At 38.7% G+C, this 20,190-nt stretch overlaps 1 protein-coding gene across 3 annotated transcripts in view; it reads left to right on the forward strand.

Annotated features, from left to right (window-relative positions):
- Positions 1–20,190, forward strand: part of Znf438 (zinc finger protein 438) — a 142,873-nt gene that overhangs the window by 64,903 nt on the left and 57,780 nt on the right. For 2 of the 3 annotated variants that reach the window (XM_057787516.1, XM_057787515.1), the window contains 2 exons: positions 13,066–13,202; positions 13,619–13,844. The gene's annotated coding sequence lies outside the window, so the exon portion shown is untranslated. The remainder of the gene's footprint in view (positions 1–13,065; positions 13,203–13,618; positions 13,845–20,190) is intronic. The other variant, XM_057787518.1, reaches the window with a different exon arrangement.

A 20,190-nucleotide genomic window follows, 5' to 3' on the forward strand; every position in this document is an offset into this window, starting at 1 on the left:
TCTCAAGAGCTGACTTCTGATTATTAGGCTTGGCAGCAAGTATCTTTACCCACTAAACCTTGTCATCGCAAATGGAATTTCTTTTTTCTGTTTTCTGTTTCCTTCTTTTTTCTTCCTCTTTCTACCTTCCTCCACAACCCCCTCAGAGAGAGGCTGGTGGTGAAGTCAGTAGTCCTAACTGCCCTGAAACTTTAAACCACGCTGGCCTTGAACTCACAGACCCATTTGCCCCTGTCTCCCAAGTGCTGGGATTAAAGGTATGTGCCACCATGTCCAGCTCACTCTGATTTTTCAGTTAGTCTCTTTCACTGGGAACCTGGGGCTCACCAGTTAGGTGACACTGGCTGTCTAGCAAGCCCCACGAATTTGCCATCTCTGCATCCTTCAAGTGCTGCAACTAAAAGCCTGTGTCACCACACCCAGTTTTTTCTGTGGGTGCTAAGGTTTGAACACAGGTTCTTGTGATTGTGTGGCGAGGACTTTTCTGACTGCCAGCTCAGATGTCCTTTTCTCTTTTGTTTTTAGAGACAGGGTTTCTCTGTGTAACAGCCCTATCTGTCCTGGAACTTCTCTGTAGACCAGGTTGGCCTCAAACTCACAGAGATCCACCTGCCTCCACCTCCTGAGTGCTGGGATTAAAGATGTGCACCACCATCACCCAGCCATATTTTTTTTAAATAATGAAAATTTCTCTTTAAACTACATTATACCCAGATATGCTAAAATCACTTTTGTAGTGATTCTCTTGCATATTTTCTGTTCTAGAATATAACAGATTTTACTTTTGATTTTTGGAAAGAAAATGTGCTTATTATAACATAAATTTTAGCTCTGTTAATTTGAAGTTGACTTAGAATAAAAAGAATTGACATAGAAACAGTAGAATTATTATACAGAACACTAAAAAAGAGATTAATTCTTTTGTTTTCACTAGTATTATGAATAACATTGTAGGTAAAAGGATGGTGTACTTAGAGAGATGTATTCCTTGCCAACATAAAAAGAAAGATTATGTTTAACCCTACAGTTCTCAAAGTTAAGTGGGGCTTTAGTCTTTAGAATAAAGCCTCTTTATGCACCCTTTAAAAGATGTTGTTTTTACCCACCACGTGGCCCTCTGTGAGAATAAGTGTTTTTACTGTCTGGGGAGATTTGACAGTGTTACATCCTTCCCCTCTGTTTTCGCCCAGCTGTGGCTTGAGAGGCTTATCCTTGGCTGTTCTCTAGAAGACTACTGGACTTCAAAATTTGTCAGAGTGTAGTACCCTTATCTCCTGAGTACCAATCAGCACTTTTTCCTCCATTTTTCTTTTCAGCAAATCTTGCTTCCTCCAATCCATGATCTCTTTCAATCCACTCTTTGGTTGTTCTTAAGTCTGTCTTCCTCGCTCCTTCACATGACCATTGTGAGAATAATTGCTGTTTCTCTTCACCCAGTATCATAGACATGGATGGAGCACAGAGAGACTTGGACCCTCCTTCCCGAGGACTATATGGTGGAACTCAGTGCACACTTGTTCTCAGGAACTAATGGGATTTATTGCAAGACAAACAAAATAAATTTACCTTCAAAGTCTATATATTGCTGATGAAGGCAGTTAAAAAATTTCATTGAATCTCTTCTTGTGTGAAAACTTTGCAATGCGTTCACCAAAATTGGAAAAACGTATAGCATGTGAATGTGAAAGCATGTTTTAGATTTAGGCTTATTTATCCTGGTGGCTGCCTTGTGTGCAGAAGCCACAACAGCTTCTAAAACTCCTTTGCCAGACTTAACATCTTATGATTTGGATCATACAGTTGATGCTATTGATTTCCTTTCATTAAAACTTACTATTACAGGTTTGGAAACAGTTCACCATGAGGTTTTTTGGGGATTTTGTTTGTTTGTTTGTTTTGTTTGTTGAGACAGGGTTTCTGTGACTTTGGAATCTGTTCTGGAACTAGCTCTTGTAGACCAGGCTGGCCTCAAACTCACAGAGATCCACCTGCTTCTGCCTCCTGAGTGCTGGGATTAAAGGTGTGTGCCACCACCACCTGGCCCACCATGAGGTTTTTAAAAGCAAAATGCTTTCATTACTTTCAATAAGGGACACGTGACAAAAAACAGCAATTCAATACTAACATCTACATGTATGTATGTGTGTGCCTTTGGAGACCAGAAAGTACTTCTTATCCCCTAAAGCTGTAGTTACAAGTAGTTCTAAGCCATCTCACATGGATACTAAGAACTAAAGACAGATCCTCTGAAAGAATAGCAAGCACTGTTACCAACTGAACCCTCTTTCTAGCCTCTTGTAGAGGTGTGTGTGTGTGTGTGTGTGTGTGTGTGTATAAAACTCAGAAAAATGTTTGATTTGGAAAATGATAGGATCTCCCTGTTGCCAACAAAGAGAGCTATTCTTTGGTAAACAGCAGCTGGTGATCATGTGTTAACTTCAAGATAATCTAGAAACAAAACTTGGACATATCTTTGTTCTATAAGTTCATATAGCTCAGTGGTTAGTCTTTAAGTTGCATTCATGTACATATTGTTGGAAAAGTCAGCACTTTGCTTAAGTGATAAACTTTCCTATTATAGGCTAATGGAATAAAAGATAGGACAAGTAACTTTATTTCCTAGTTTGTGCCCCTTAGAGTTATTAAGAATGAATGTATTAAAAATAACTCCAAACTAGATTTTATTATGTGTATGTCTTGCCGTTGGGGTTGGCATAAGTATTTATTTTAAATACACTAGAATAAGTTGGAGTCCATTCCCAGACTCAACAGTAAACTTGTAAGACCTAACAGTTACACTCAAAAGAACACTCCAAGAGCATGTGTGGATCATCTCCAGGACAAACTGTTAGGTTATATAACAAGTATAAAGAAGAGTTCAGTATCACAGTGCACCATCTGGTCACTGTGTGTAGCACTAGCAGTAATCACAAGGAAATTTGGGGATTGAACAAGTAGAAATTAAATAATACTCCCAAATTCTTGGGAGTTCAATAAAGAAATTACAAGGTAAATTCGAAAATATTATAAGTTAAATTAACCCAAAGCCTGGTACACTAAAACTTGTAGGATACAGTTGGAGAAAGGCAATTTTCATAGAGAATTTGTTCCCAGTAATGGGACAGCTTCACTCTTGTCACCGTAATACCTGAGGAATTGCTGAAACTTTTAGAGGTCTGATTCAAACCAAACTGGGATTCATGACTTCAACTCAAATAAACATTTGAGGACTAGCTTTGATAAAGCAGAGTTGGGGTTTAATACAGAGCTGATAATAGAGATTCTCGCCATCGAAGAGGCAGTTACTGGGAGACTGGAAATGACCATGTAAGTCCTCTGGATACCATGAACAATTTATATCAGCCAGATTTCAGACAATGACACATCCAGTAATTACAGTACAGGTATACACACCAACACCAAAAGCAGATCTACACAGATCTACAAAACAAGGTCAGCGGGTGCCTAAGAATGACAAACTAATTGTTACGGGTGACTTCTGTGCAAGAGTGGGGTCCGAAGAAAGAATAGACTATAGTGTCGTGGGAACATATGGAGTCGGGCAAAGGAACAACTGCTTGATCTCTGCTGTGCTATGCAAATGATTTGTATATATCCAACACAAACTCCAAACCAGCAAGATGCAGGACATGGAAATCCCCTGGCAAACGCACATATAGCCAAATTGACTACATTCTGGACAGCAGGAAACCCTTATCTAGCATCCAAAACAGCTGATCATTTCCTAACTTAGGTCAAATTACCAACTTGTTGTAGCCAACATTCAACTGAAACTTAGGAGAGGCACACCAGGCGAGACAAACCGGAAGATCGATTGTAAACAACTGATGAATCCAGCTGTAGGAGAGAGTACTAGAGAACTGCTGGAAAAAAATGAGGGAATCACTAAACAACCCTTACAAATATAGAAAGCAAATGAGAGAAAATCAAAGGAGCTATACAGGAGGCTTTAAGGGGGAAAGTTTGCTTATGCAAAAAGGGCAGTACCAGTAGACTGGCTTACTGCAGAAAGGATCAACCTGGTGGACGAAGGAAGCTAAAGAGCAAATGAAGGGTCAAAACACCACAACTATCTGTGCAGGGAGGTCAAAAGAAGAGCGAAGAATAGAGAGCTGTATATATAAGATATATGCAAAGAGCTCAAAGAGGCTAGACTCCATAATAAAACATCTTGTCTACAAAGCTATCAGGCAGATAACTGCCAGATATGCTCCTCAGATTCAGGTGATTCAAATTGGGCAAGGTCATTTATTAACAGTCCTGGGGGAAGTAAAGAAAAGATGGAGACGATACTTTGACACCCTGTACAATGACCCTAATGCTGTCAGCGTAGACTACAATGAGAAGCACTTTGGCAGCCACTCGAACACCAGAGATGATGAGGAAATATTAAATAGTGACAGGATTGAGATAGAGGAAGCTATCAAGAGAGCAAAATGCTTGAAGGCCCCAGGAGTGCATGGCATTACAGTGCAGGAGCTGGAGGCAGCTACAATAGGCTCAGGGGCCGAGGTGCTTCTCAAACTCTTCAGAGAGATATGAGAACATGAAGTGATTCCCACAGAATGGAAGCACTCAGTCGTAATTCCCATACACAAGAAGGACAATCTGGACTGCTCAAATTATAGGGGCGTTGTGCCATAGCAGCAAGATCTCCATTATACTGCAAAGGATCAAAGGCAGAATAGAGGAGATCCTAGCAAAGGCCCAGTGCAGATTCATGGCTAACAGGAGCACAATAGATCAGATCTTCACTTTGAGGCAACTGGCAGAAAAATACAAAGAATTTGGAAAAGACTTATATATCTGTTACATTGACTTCAGGAAGGCATTTGGAAGCATTCAGAGGAAAGGACTTTGGGAAACAATGAGATTCTACAGGTACCCAGAGAAAATCATAAGAATACTAGGAGATGCCTTTAAAGATACCTTTGCACCAGTCAAAGTCTGTGGAGGACTAAGTGATCAGTTTAAGACAATCATAGGAGTGTGGCAGGGATGTGTCCTCTCACCACTACTCTTTAATATATTTCTGGAATTAATAGTAGCAACAGCCCTGGAGGATAAGGAGATAGGTGTGCAAAATAGGTGGTGTGCAAATCAATAACTTGTGTTTCACTAACAATACAGCAGTCCAAATGAGCTGCAGGCCGTGGTAAATAGAGTGGTGGAAGTAAGTGAAAACCTTGGTATAAAAGTGAACATTGGGAAGACTGAGATATAATACTTGGGAAGGATGCACAAGGATTTTAATATTGTAAAGAATCAGAACCTCAAGCAAACAGTCAACTCTGTCTATCTGGGAGGAAACCTCAGTTCAAAGGAGGGAACTATTTCAGATGTCAAGAGGCAGATGGGGATAGTGAGGGCTGCATTCCAGGCACTAGGAAAGGTTTGGTCAGCAAGAGACAAAATGACAACAAAATTACAAGTATACGAGACACTTGTCTTGAGCTGCCTTCTTTACAACTCCGAAATGAAACACTGGACAATGAAACACTCTTCCGAACAACGGCTGAATGTGTTTGAGACAGCATGTCTCAGGAGAATTCTAGGCATCACAGAAAGACATAGGCTGTGCAACAGTGACATTAAGAAACTTCACCATCTACAGAAGGAAATAAACTACAGGATATGGCAACAGCGCTTGAGATACTTCTGCCATGTTATGAGAATGAATGATAGCAGATACCTGAAGATAGCACTGCTTGGAGGACTGCATGGATAAGGTGAAGAGGAAGACCCAAAAAATGCTGGGTAGACAGCGTAGGGGAAGACTGTGGAACCTTAGATATGACAATAACACAAGCATCTAGGACCGCCCAGGAGATGAACAACTGGAGAACCCACCATAAACGGGCTGCCCATGAGTGATTAAGCATTTCTGGGGCATTGATGGTAATAATGATGGTGATGATAGTGATGATAGAGATTTAAGAACAAGTGTTGGGGGAAAGGTACTCCAGAGCGTAGGTGTGGACTTCTTACAAACCTGCCCTTCACCATCTTCACAATACTCAGACCTGCCAATTTAATGGGTTTGGAAGTTACTATTTTCAGAGATTGCTAAGGAATCTAAATGAGAGGACCACAATCAATAAAATCACAGGGGTACAGGAAGGTAGGGGATCTTACTGCAAACAATGAGCAAGTCTTACTGAGTCTTCTTGAAATACTCAGAAAATGTCTTGGAAAAGGAGAGAAACCTACCAAAGGGAGTGCACATTTAGGATTAAAGCCCTTGTTTACTGTTATTTTAACATAAAGTGTCACTATACAAAAGGAATATTATGTCTATATTGTCAACTTTGACAGAAAATTCTAATTGCTTTCTTGCTTCTTAGTTGGTGAGAGACTTTAATCAGACTCTCAAGTAACAGGCTTCTTTCCTTTCTCTTACATCCATATTTTTTTTATTTTGCCTCAAAATGTATAACTACAAATGCTGTATGTGCATGTGTATACACGTGCATATACACAAACGTGCATATATGCATGCCCCTGAGAATATGTAGATATCAGAGGACAACATTGGGTGTTAATTTTCACTTTCTTCCTTGTTTGAAATAGAGTATTTCTGTTTACCTCTGCATATTCCAGATTCCCTGGTTCACAAGCTTCCAGGGGCTTTCCTGCCTCTACCTTCCATCTAACCAAGCACTAGGATTGCAGATGTACATACTGCTTCATCTGACTTTTATGTGAGTTGTGGGGATCCAAATGGAAACCATCTCCCCCAAAGTCCCTAAATGTCTATTTTTTAAAGAATGATCCCAAATTAAATTTAACCTCCCACCTTAGCAACCTAGAAAGAGAACACCACGTACACAACCAATAGAAAGAAAATAATAAGTAGTGAACCACAAGTGGGGTGTGGTGGTACACATTTTTAATCCCAGCACTTAAAAGGCAGTGGCAGGCCCATCTCTGTTCATAGCTAGCCTGGTCTACATAGCAAATTACAGACCAGCCAAGGCTACATAATGAGACTTTGACTATAATAATAATATAACAATAATAATTATAAGGCTACATAATGAGACCTTGTCTCAGATAATAATGACAAGAACAACAATGCATAAGTAAATGATGAAAACGACTGGAGAAAAGGAATGACTGGAAAAATTGGTTCTTTAAAAATCAATTGAAGAAAATGAACCTTTAGCCAGACCAACAGAGATGTAAGTCAACAGTCCAAACACTAAAGTAAACACTGAAAACCAGACCATCACTGCTCTTGTTACAGAAATGTAAAGGCTTATAAAGGAATACTAAGAACAAATACATTCTTCTGATTACTTCATTAAAATACATAATTTATAAAAGACAAAACATATCCAGACTGACTCAAGAATAGAAAATTTGAACTTTTAACATGTAAAACAGTTGATTCAACCCACACAATATTCCTTCTCCCCTCTCTTCTCCTGCCTCTCCTCTCCTCTTCTCTCCTCTCTTCTTTCTCTTTCGGGCTCAGATAGATGCACTGATGAATTCTCTCAAAATTTTGAGGAAGAATTGACAGTAGTCCATGTTTTCTCAGATGTGTGGAAAGGAATAACATGTTTCCCAGATTATTCTGTAAGACCAAGTAGAATTTAAACAATAAAACCACACAAGAAAACTAGACAAACCCTTATAAATATAGATGCAAAAACAGTCAACAAAATACTAGTGTACTAAATGAAATAACTAAAAGAATTGTAAATCAGTATCAGGTGGGCTAATCTCAGGAGTGCAAAATTGACTCAACATTAAAAACCCCAAGGAACATATGTGTGTGTATGTGTGTGTGTGTGTTTAAAAGCCATGTATCTTTTAATAGAATACAGAAATAGAAACAGGATGCATTTAATGGCATTTAAGTCCTTCTTGTGAAAAGAATGAGCAAAGAGTAGAAGAGAACTTCTTGCCCTGATGAAGGGCATCTCTGAAAACGTGTCAGCTCAGATACTGTGTGGTAGAAGACTAAAATGCTTTCCCATCAAAGTTAGGAAAAGGAAAAGTCTTTGTTCTGTCTCTACCTTTATTCAGTGTTTTTGAAGGTTCTAACTGAGACAAGTAGACAAGGAAAGAGGTCCCAATTTGTATATCACAAGATTTTGCTTATAAAATCTCTTAAGAAACATGTTAAGAAAAAATGATGATACTAAAAATTAAGTATCAAGGCTGAAAGATACAAAATCAGCATAAATACCAATTGCATTTTTATGCACTAGCCTTGAATCTGAAAATAACTAAGTAAAGCAACATTTACAGTAGCGTCAAACCAAAAATAAATTTAACAAAAGAAGTTCAAGACTTGTAACACAAAATGCTAAAATAATTTCAGAATTAAAGCCTTAAATTAGGAAGGACATTCCAAGTTTTTACAGTGGGAGAGTTAACACTGTTAGCATGACAGTCCTACATACACTAAACTACATACTCAGTGCAAGCTCTGTGCAGTCAGGACTTTCCCATACTGCATGTATTGACAATCTGATCTTTAAAATTTGAATGGAAATCCAAGGTACTTAGAGTTGCCAAACTTGGCTTGGAAAGCTGAGGGTGTGGGGAAGTGAGGAAATACTGATTCATCCTTCTTAGTATCATGACTTAAATTACAAATTATAATAAAGAAGTCAGCATGGTACTGCAGTAGGGATAGGAGATGTGTAGAATAGAAGGAAGAATCCAAATGCACCCTGATATTTCTGCTACACTGTTTTTCAATAAGGATGCCCAGAAAAATCAATAGGGACAGCATAGCTTTTCACCAAGTGGTCCTAGAACAACAGCAACAATAACAACAAAAGGAAGACCCCTATATTATGTATAGAAGTTATGTAAAGACCTAAAGATAAAGGTAAAAAATTTGAAAAACTCTCAGAGGAAACCAAGGGTTGACATTTTTATGACTTGAGTTATGCAAAATAATTTATAAGATTGAAACTCAAAGCACAAGTAACAAACTAAAAGTGGGTAAGTTGGCTTGCACCAAAATTAAGAAACTTCAAGGCTGAAATGACAAGCCAGGATATAAAAGAGAATATTTGCAAATTATATCTGGTAAGAAGCTTGTATCCAGAATAGTTGAAGAACTTTTACAACTCATCAATAAAAAAGTAACATAATTAAATATGTACACATACATATACAATTTTTATTTTTAGTGTCAGTGAGTAGGACTGGGCAGTGGTGGCACATACCTTTAATTCTAGCACACGGAGGCAGGTCTTTGTGAGTTCGAGGCCAGCTTGGTCTACAAGAGCTAGTTCCAGGACATTCAGAGCTGTTACACAGAGAAACCCTATCATACAAAAAACAAAAACAAGTTGCCAGTTAAGAATTACCACAGTGCCATATGATAAAGAAGTAGAAACAGGCATTTCTGGGATTGTGTAGCACCTGGAGAATTCATATACTGCTAGTGAGGATTATATATGAAGTGTCATCAGACAACCTGACAGTTCTTAAAAAGGTTGAGCATGAAGTACCATGTGACCTAGCCAGTGGCTATGTAGAATATATCCATTCTGACTGTATATAGAACACTTCAAAGGAGGATTTGTGATATGCAGATTGGCACCCTATAACCTAGCCTATGGCTGTGTGGAACATAGCCTTTCTTGCTGTGGATAGAATAACCCTTTAAAAGGAGACTTTGTGGCATGTCAGTTTTATCATAACCAATTGCTGATCGAGCTCCTCTTGGGTTTCTGTTGTGATGCTACATGCTAGATGTTAGATGCTGAGTACAAAGAACTGTGAGCCCACTCTCCTAAAGCTTCTCTGTTGTTGGTACTAGGCATTATTAAATAAAATCACAAATATGAGAGAAATATGTCTTGAGGACTAGGAGAACCTTTGGAGGTGGAGCCTAGTGGAAATAAGTTAGACCACTGTGAGAACATGCTCTTAAAGGGAATATTGGAGCCCCTACCCCTTCTTCTCTGTCTATCCTTTTGCTTCCTACCCATCATGAGAGGAGCAGCCTCCTCTGCTATTCTCCTGTCACGAAATGTACTCCCCTACTATTGGCCAAATACCATCTGAAACTTATAGTCCATGAATAAAGTAAATCCTCCACTAAGTTAATTGTCTTAGGCATTTTATCATTACAGCGAGCAAGTGCAGCATATGTAAATACTCTGTTGAGAGGAAGCTATTATGCTTAAGAAATTCAAGGAAGGCTGGGTAACTGGGGTGCAGAACTGGGGCCAGAAGTAGAGGGTGAAGTGAGTCAAGAGCAGACCATGAAACCCCACCGAAGCCTGTTTGGAGTATATAGTTTTCTAGGCAGGGGATGATGCAGCATGTGCCAGGTCAGCAGCGGAGAAGGGGAAACATGGATGTCAGAGGGCTTTTAGGAGATAGCGCTGATGCAATGTGGTGTGCTCCACAGCAGAGAAGGTGAGAGGGAGAGTGCAAGCCACAGCTCTGAGGTGTGGCTTTTGAAAATGAAAATGTTGCAGTACAAATTTCAGCCAGAAAATCCCCCTTGGAATACATATTATTTTAAACCACCTCAGGAAACATGACTGCTTGCTTTCTGCTGGGAAGTATCATTTTCTTACTATGGTAGCCGCACATATTATAGAATTGTGCAGCTTACTGATAGCAAGTGCTTTGAGAAAGCAAAAATTTAAGAAAATTTGGCAAATACTTTATAACATTGGCCATATTAATTTTGCTCTGAGCCTTGTCCTCATAAGAACCCTAGTATCTTATGTCCTTGGCCTGATGCTATGGAGATCATCTGTCATTTAAGTTTCTTCATGTTTCTGTAAGTAATGAAAGCAGACTCTGAAGTAATTGTCTGGCACATAGCTGCCTTCCAGTGACAGCTCTTTGGAATAAGTTCACTTTTAGCCATTTCTTATTTTCTTGGCCAGCCAAACTCCTCAAATGTCAAGTTCTTCAGTGTTTTTATTCTGATGTTATTTGAAGTTACCATCTTTCATTGTAACTTCTAAAGGCCACTTTAACAAATAACACTATGCTGAAATAAATTTTAAGTATTTAGTTAAATAATTTTAATAACACCAGCTTTTTCAACTGCCCACTGAAGAATCTGTTATTCTGTATGTTGTTGGATTTGGAATACCATCAGTCCTCAGAGCTAAAAGAGTAATAGAAACAAGGACAGCATGCAAGTGAGTGCGGGTTAAGTTTACTGCACTGTGGCAGTTGAACATTACTGCTAGCATAGCAGTAAGGGACAAACAGTATAGCTGTGTAAATGTCCTCTGCACACCGCAAAGCTGCAAGGAAATTTAAGTAAGAAAGTTCAGAAGTCATTTAGAGATAGCACTAGTGACTTTCAGCACCCTTTTCCTGGGACAATATCATCAACATTTATTCCAGTGAGCAGCACACAGGAAGGAACAGGGACTTGGATGCCCAGTCTTTCCATGCGAACACTGAAAACCCCTCCATCTGAGCCCTTCAATTTTTGTTATTGTCTAGAAAGGCTCAGTAAAGCTTAGCTGTTTATTATTAACTGTTAAGTGTATCGCATTGTTTTCTACATGTGCTTAATCTATGATACATTTTAATTTCTGAGAATTGTGATATAAAATGGAAATTTTACAAGAAAAGAACAAATAGTAAAGTTAAAGGACAAAGCATGGTGCCTGTCCATGAGTCTCAAGAAGACATTTACTCCTTGTGTAAGCTTAGATAATTCACATAAGCCATTCGTGCCAGAGTTTCTTTATGTGTAAAATAGGGATCATAGAAATACCCATTTCATGGCTATAATTAAACTAACACATGCTGAGAATACTGCTTGGTACATTTAGTCTAAAATATTCATGCCGTTTGTTTGTTTGTTTATTCTTGCTGCAGTTGCTATTTAGTAGTGTAGCTTACTCCTGCCTAGTTCCATTCTGGTGGTGGTGGTGGACTTCCTCATATGTGGGGGTGGGGCTAGGATGGACTTAAAGATAAGAATACTTAGCTACTAAATCAGTGTTCCTCAATCTTCCTAATGCTGCGATCCTTTAATACAGTCCCTCATGCTGTGTTGACCCCAACCATAAAATTTTCATTGTTATGCTGTAACCGTTAAGTTTTACCACTGTTATGAATCATAATGTAAACATCTGATATGCAGAATATCTGATGTGACCCCCAAAAGGTTGCTGCCCACAAGTTGAGAACAGCTATACTAAGAGGTATGAATCAGATGTTGTAAACCATTGATTTAGGATAACAGATTATAATTCACAGGCCACTTTAGGCCTATAATTTAAGAATGTGGGGCCTGCTTTCTTCTCTCTCTCTCTCTCTCTCTCTCTCTCTCTCTCTCTCTCTCTCTCTCGTCACTCTCTCTCTTTCTTTCTTTTTTTTTCATACAGCTTCTCTCTCTGTCTCCCTGGCTGACCTAGAACTCTTTGCATAGGTCAAGCTGACCTGGAACTCAGAGTCTGTCTTTGCCTCCCAAGTGCTGGGATTAAAGGCCTATTTTATCATGTCTGACTAATGGACTTTTACATTTCTGAATTATTAGGGGAAAAAAACCTAAAAGATTATGCTTACGACAAATGAAAATTAGACAGTTTGGTTTCAGTATTCAGGAAAGGGGTGGAGTAATTTTGTAGGTATTCTTTATTTTGTTTTATTAGTAGGAGAGTAGTGAGAGACAGTGGGCACCTCAGAGCCACAAAACTGGAAATACTTCCTGAGCCTTTATAGAAGTTCCCATTACTTGTTTGTATGGTCATTGATTGTGTTAATTAATAAACTTATGATTTTTAACTATCCTGCTTTGACAAAAGATGAACACATACATACAGAAGCATATGATTTTCACCAGTCATTTTTATGGCCGTAAAATGTCTACTCTATTTTTTCAAGTATGTGTTTGTGTGCGGAACCCAGTTCCCTAGAGCTGTAGTTACAGGTAGTTGTGAGCTGCCAAATGGGGATGCTGGAAATCAAACCCAGGTCCTCTGCAAGAGCAGACAGTGCTCTTACATGCTGAACTATCTCTCTAGCCCCACGAAGTTTCTATTTTGATATGATTTAGAAAAAGTATAACTTTTTATCTTGCTTCAGATTGCCTCAAAGCTGGAATGCAAGTTCATGAATAAATTCAGTCGTGCTGATACTGACAGACCCCCAAAGCCTTACGTTTTCATCAGTGATTGTTAAGATTTGGCTTCTCATTAATTATCAAGAGCAAAAGCTGATGTGTAAGTGTATGAATGTGGGTGTTGTTTGTATCTGTGTGTGTATTAAGGAAGTTTGTTAAACTTTTTTTTTTTGCTTATGATAGGTTTTGAAGCAATCTGACAGTAATTGATTTTAGTAACAGCATGCCTTCATATAATAGCAGTAGAGTCCTTTCAAAGGTCACTTGTTCTGTTAAAGGCTTTGCCTTTGTGACTCAGAGTTTAGTTTTGGGAGGCCGGAGATGGAGTTTTGGAGCATTATGTTTAAGGGACATATGCTTTAATTTTGTCACACCAGTCAGTCATTTAGGCAAGTAATCTTTGTCCCTGTCTTCATCTGTGTTTAACTATATGTATTTTGTTGATTGTGTAACCTTTATAAATAGAAGTATTTTGTCTTAGAATATCTGTAAAATCTTGTATCTCCTTTTGTCTAGGTTTATATTCTTTAAAGTTGATTTGTCAAATATATTTGAATGATGACTCTCAAGGCCCTTGGAGTAATGGGATCAAGACAGATGTGAACCCTGCCCTTGTAGAGTCTTGAGTCTGCTGAGGGAAGATACACATTAAATTACATCAATATAAGTATGATCTGTATTGGGAGAAGAGAACTAAATTGTACCAGGGCGATATAGCATCTCAGAACTTCAGCTCATCTGGGTAAGTCAGAATACTTGTCTCTTTAGATTATTTTTTCTTTTGAGTTTTATACTTATATTTTAAATGATCTATTAGTAAATTGAAATTATTTTCAATTGGAAAAATATAGAAAGACAAAAAGTTGATGAACTTATATATAATATCATTTCAGTAGAACTACAATCTTCTGAATTTCTTTTTTAATGGCTGATGGATAGATTTTTATAGTTGATTTTTCTAGAAAAGTATTTATTGAGTATAATGTCATGTGAAATTGAGAAAGGCACAAATAATTTTCGAAGTACTCTAAGTTTATCTTATTTGAAAATCAAAATAAGTATTTGCCCTTGAACAGTAAAGTATCTTAAAGTAGATTCTGGTTACAGCTTTCCTCTCTCTTACAATAGTGACTAACTGCTCTTAGTATAAAGTACATGGTTGTTGAGTGTACATGGAGTGTTCTTATACAAACCTGAACAGTATAGCCCACTGCACACATGTGTTATGTGGCATAGTCTATTGTTCCTTTAGCTGCAAACCCATGCAGCACATCACCTAACTGAATTCTGTAGACATTTGACACCATGCTTTGTGTATATCTACATCTGGAAACAGTACAGGAAAAGTGAAGCTAGCATACCTTTCTAAGGCAGACATCGGAATAGAACTTACAGAACCCACGTGAAGGTGTTCCTCATCAGCAAGGAAATGAGGCATAAGAACACGTGACTGGAATGTCTCTTCTGGTTGGCATCTACCCTAAAGAGAAACTCAATTTACTTTTAAAATTTCATTTCTTACTTTATTAATTATTCAGTTTATTTATTTAATTACTTTATTTCTTTATTCTAATTAATTTATTAGTGCTGTTACTTTTTTACTTTGTTAAATTTTAATTTTTTTTTGCATGTTACTTATTTTCTGGGGTGGCAAGGCTGGCACTCATGCCTTGGCACAGATATGAAAGTCAAAGGACAACTAACAGGAGTTGGTTCTTCTTCACCATGTGGATCTCGGGCATTGAACTTGGGTCATGAGGCTTAGCCGCAGACACCCTTACTTGCTTAGCCATCTCACTGACATTTTAGAAATTTAGTCATTCATAATAACTCTGTGTAAAACACAAGGACATTAATAATATAGATAAGCAAAAATGTTTTAATAGTGTTATTTATAAGCCTTCCCTTTTAATTTTTAAAAATCTTTTAAGTTAACTTTTTTTGTTAAAAGCTAAGACAAACACACACATTAGCCTAGACCTACATAGGATGAAGATCCTCCACAATGCTGTCTTCTACTTGTACACATTGTGTCCCATTAGTAGGTCTTCAAGGTCACTGACTTCACTTGACTGTCACTTGATGGAGGTGGGTCATCTTTCTATCTGTTGTTTCATTGGTTAAGTAATAAAGAAACTGCCTTGGCCCCTTTAATAGGACAAAAAATTAGGTAGGCGGAGTAAACAGACAGAATGCTGGGAAAAAGAAGCCGAGTGAAGGAGTCGCCATGATTCTCCCACTCCAAACAGACGCAGGTTAAGATCTTTCCTGGTAAGCCAGCTCATGGTACTACACAGAATATTAGAAATGGGTTAGATCAATATGTAAGAGCTAGCCAATAAGAGGCTGGAACTAATGGGCCAGGCAGTGATTAAAAGAATACAGTTTCCGTGTAATTATTTTGGTGCATAAGCTAGCCATATGGGCGGCTGGGTGCTGGGGACACAGCCCCGCCGCTCTTATTACAACAGTCACTCCTATGATAACAATGTCTTCTGGAATTTTTCCACAAAACTGATTTTGTGAAAGTAACGGTTTTGGGTTTTGTTTTTGTTTTTGTAAGTAGAAGGGATCCATTCTGAAGTAGCCATGGTAAGTGTAATGTCGCAAATGTTTGATCCAGTAACATCCGAATTGGCTGTCACTACCAAGTCCTATGCATTGCATGACTGTATGCGCTGTCCCTACAGGACTTGGGCAGGTTTCTTTACACTAGCTCACTGCAGACTTTATGCTGTGAGTTTCTAGGTAGGAGGAATTTTTCAGCTCATGATAATCATGAAACCTGTGGTGGTTCATTTTCAGCATCAACCTGATTGGATGAGGGATACCTGAGATACTACTAGTAAGGCACACTTCTGGGTGTCTGGGAGTGTTTCCAGAGACCTCTGGGTCATGAGGCCTTGACCTAATGCCTGATAGTTCCTTTATTCATCATACATTGACACTATTGGGAGGAGGGCTAGATCCAAGTAGACCACTGGGAATTGTCCCTGAGTAGTATATCTTACCCTCTGTCCTTCCTGTGAACTTCTCTGCCCTCCCAACCATGGAACCAGAGTCAAACAGATCCTTCCACCTTTACTTGTTTCTCTCATGTCACAACAGCACAAAAGCTTGCTGACAGAGAACCACTGTTATTTATGGTCTATTGTTAACCAAATATTATTATCTAGTACGTGATTATATGTATTATGTACTTAGACTTGTGAGCAAGTATTGCACACAGAGAGAGTGCATGCATACATATATGTATGTTGGACACAGCAAAAGAGGAATAACAATGAACCAAAGCCCTACAGATTATCTCTGTTGCTGATTTATCATTTCCCGTTATGTGACCTTTCTCTCTCTCTCTCTCTCTCTCTCTCTCTCCCTCTCTCTCTCTCTAAAACTTAGTTGGATTAGAATTTTCCCATGAATTAGAATTTTCCCAGTGTCCCACAACCTTCTCAAACTTATTTCATAGATGTCTTTCCCTGCCAGTGCTTACTGAGTACTGTTTTGTGGATCCTCATATTCCTGTTGTTCTTATTCATGGTAAGTTGTACATCTGTAAGACAAAACCTTTTAAAGGTTTCCAGAAAGAGTATTAGGTGGAAATCACACTCCTGCTGAAGTATGCCTCCCTGTTCTCTTTTCAGGCTCCCACTTCGTTGTTGTGTGAGCCTTTTGAAGTAACTAAAGTTAACTTCTCCATTCTGCCAATTCTTGAAAACCAATGTTTACTCAATGCATTGTGGCAACTGATTGAGTTTTGTAATATTGCCATTTAAGGTTGGATACTAAAATACAAAGAAATTTCGACCCATTAGTAGTATTTCAGTTTCAGATTTAGACAGTACTATCTATAACAAACCATCTTTCTCCACATTTTAGGTCCCTAAGCTATAACTCAAGTGTTTCAAGAGAAACCCCAGACATTCCATGTGCTCCCCATACTCTTTTCTCCTACTCCTTCACTCCTGTTTGCTGCTCTCACTCTGATAGTGTTCATGTATGCCTGGCCTTGGAGAGCACAACAATCAAAAGAGCCTTGCTTTTTCAATCTCCAAGAGAATTTAAGAATTCCTATGTAATTTTGTGATGGTATGTTTTAGTTGAATTGCTTGAATCTGAAGCTACTTTGGTTAACTTGGTTCCTTCAACTTATCTGATATTGGCCAGAAGCTGATGTGCAATTTTTCTGGGTGATGGTAGAAGGGGTACTGGGGGTTTCTGCCCAAGCCTGTAGCTGATATTATTCATTAATGTGCTCTCTGTGTAACTTGAATCTTATGTCCACTGCTGACACTATCTTGAAAATGTCAGTTTCTGGTAAGCTGTCCAGAAAGGTGTAGTGATGTGTCATGTCGCATCCAAAAGGCCATATTTCTCAGCCTTCCTCATTGTTATGGTTTAAATAAGATGCTGCGGTTCCCTGAGGGGCGCAATGGCAGAAATGCTGCAGGTCCCCGCAGGGCAGCAGTGGGCAGCAGGTCCTGAGTCCACAGCGGGCCACACAGGCAGCCAGTCCCAGGCAGGGAGCCATCCACTGCCTGTGAGAGGCAGAGATTGGAAGCAAAAGGAAGAGCTGCGTGCCTCAGTGGAGGACTGGGGAGGGAGTGGGACAGACCATTGCACTGCTGCCTTCTGCTTTTTATTTTCTTTGTGCTCCCTCTTCTGTAATGTTCACTGAGACTGGATAAGGGAAGTTTGATTGCCCTTTTAGTACTACACATTCCCTGGTTGCTTAATCTCAGCAATTTGACCAACTTTGAATATTCATATTAACCTCTCGTCAAGATTTACAGAAGCATTGATCTTTAGGTATAAACATAAATATTTAGAAGACAGTTTAACAATATGACCATTTAGCAAAACAATAGCAGTAGGTTCCCTACTAGGGCCTGTGACTGACTAGTCATGGGTCTTTGACAGGCTGAATAGTACCAGGCCTGTACCGTGGAGCAAGCCTTCAATCCAGATAGAAAGCAGTTGGCCACACATATAACAGTCACCACACTATTGTACCAATGGACATATCTTGTCCTGCACGTCATTGTTGTAACACAAAGGTCCACTGTGGGTAAGACTGTTGGTGACTTATTTGTTATCAGCCTGCATTGTACCTGCTGGTACAATGAAAGATATCTAGAAAAGAGCAAGATTCAGGCTACTTCCAGCTTGGTTTCTCTATTTCTTTTTTTTTTTTAATTAATTAATTAATTTATTTATTTATTAAAGATTTCTGCCTCTTCCCCGCCACCTCCTCCCATTCCCCCCCCTCCCTGAATCAAGTCTTCCTCCCTCCTCAGCCCAAAGAGCAAGCAGGTTTCCCTGCCCTGTGGGAGGTCCAAGGACCACCCACCTCCATCCAGGTCTAGTAAGGTGAGCATCCAAACTACCTAGGCTCCCACAAAGCCATTACGTGCAATAGGATCAAGAACCCATTGCCATTGTTCTTCAGTTCTCAGTATTTCTAGCAACTAAAATGTGTGATGTCTTCAATAATAGGTAGAGTGGCTTTCCCCCATTTTTAAAACTGATTGTTTTGTCTTAATCTGAATGATATCTTTACAAATTCTGGATATTAGTATCATGTAAACTTATTATATGATTTGAAAATAACTTTCCATCAGTTGCCTTTTTATTATTGCCTTTGATTCACAGAAGTATTTATTTTATGTATTATCTATTTTCATTTCCTGTTTATTTGTTGTCATAGCTGTTATATTTGGTTTTGATCATTTTATCTTCATTATCTTTTTTATTGATTTTTATTGAGCTCTACATCTTTCTTTGCTCCCCTCCCTGCCTCTTTCCTCTCCCCTTCAAACCTCCCACAAGGTCCCCATGCTCCCAATTTACTCAGGAGATCTTGTCTTTTTCTACTTCCCATGTAGATTACATCTATTAGATCACTTAGTGTCCTCAATGTTGTCTAAGTTCTCTGGGATTGTGGCTTGTATGCTGGTTTTCTTTGTTTTATGTTTAAAAAACACATTTGAGTACATGTAATAATTGTCTTTCTATGTCTGGGTTATCTCACTCAAAATAATGTTTTCTAGCTCCATCCATTTTCCTGCAAAATTCAAGATGCCTGGTTTTGTTTGTTTGTTTGTTTGTTTGTTTTCTGTGTAGTACTCCATTGTGTAAATGTACCACATTTACCTTATCCATTCTTCGGTCGAAGGGCATTTAGGTTGTTTCCAGGTTCTGGCTATGACAGACAATGCTGCTAGGAATATAGTTGAGCACATGTCCTTGTGGCACTATTATTATTTTTGTAAGCTATTAAGAACAAAATATAATGGAACATTTAAAAATTAATTTAAAGAAGTTTCATTCACCAGGTTAGAAGTTTAAAAAATGTTACAGTTTTAAATACAAAATATATGTTGAAATAGGGATTGGTGAAATAGTGTTGGTGACCAGCTTCAATAAAACTTGTATGTTCTAGGGTAGGAACATGAGGATTAGAATTATTAAGCAAAAGGAACAGTGGTATAAGAGAAATAAGAGACAGAAACAGAACAGCATCAGGAGGGGCATTCAGTGAATACTGAATCTACCTCATTTATTTTCCACATGCTTATATATTTTACTCCAAAAGGGGAGGGGGCAGGCTACAGACTCCATTAACATGACATAAGGAACAGACTTGAACTCTCCGACCTTTGGTCAGGTGGAGCGGATCCACCTCCACACCCAACACCAATCAACCTCACCCAAGTCAGGATCTCCTGTTTGTAGCCACACCTGTCGTCAACAACTCGGTGGGCCTTCACAGAATACATGGTGGAAATGTGGCAAAGAAATGAGAACAGAAGGTGAGGAAGGCTCTCCTTGCAGTGTCCTTTGAATTATTATCTCTGAGCGTCCACAGTAAACTGATGTGGAAATCTTTTGCTGCCTTACTACACTCTTCTCACCTTTCTGTGATCTAGTGTCTTGTATTCAGTTAATATTGCCAATAAAAACATTTGAAATCTTTTTTTTAAAGATTTATTTATTTATTTGGAATACAATATACTGCTGGCAAGGAAGGCACCAGGTCTCATTACATTACAGATGGTTGTGAGCCACCATGTGGTTGCTGGGAATTG

Source organism: Chionomys nivalis, chromosome 13, assembly GCF_950005125.1.
Source record: "Chionomys nivalis chromosome 13, mChiNiv1.1, whole genome shotgun sequence".
Lineage (NCBI taxonomy): Eukaryota > Metazoa > Chordata > Mammalia > Rodentia > Cricetidae > Chionomys > Chionomys nivalis.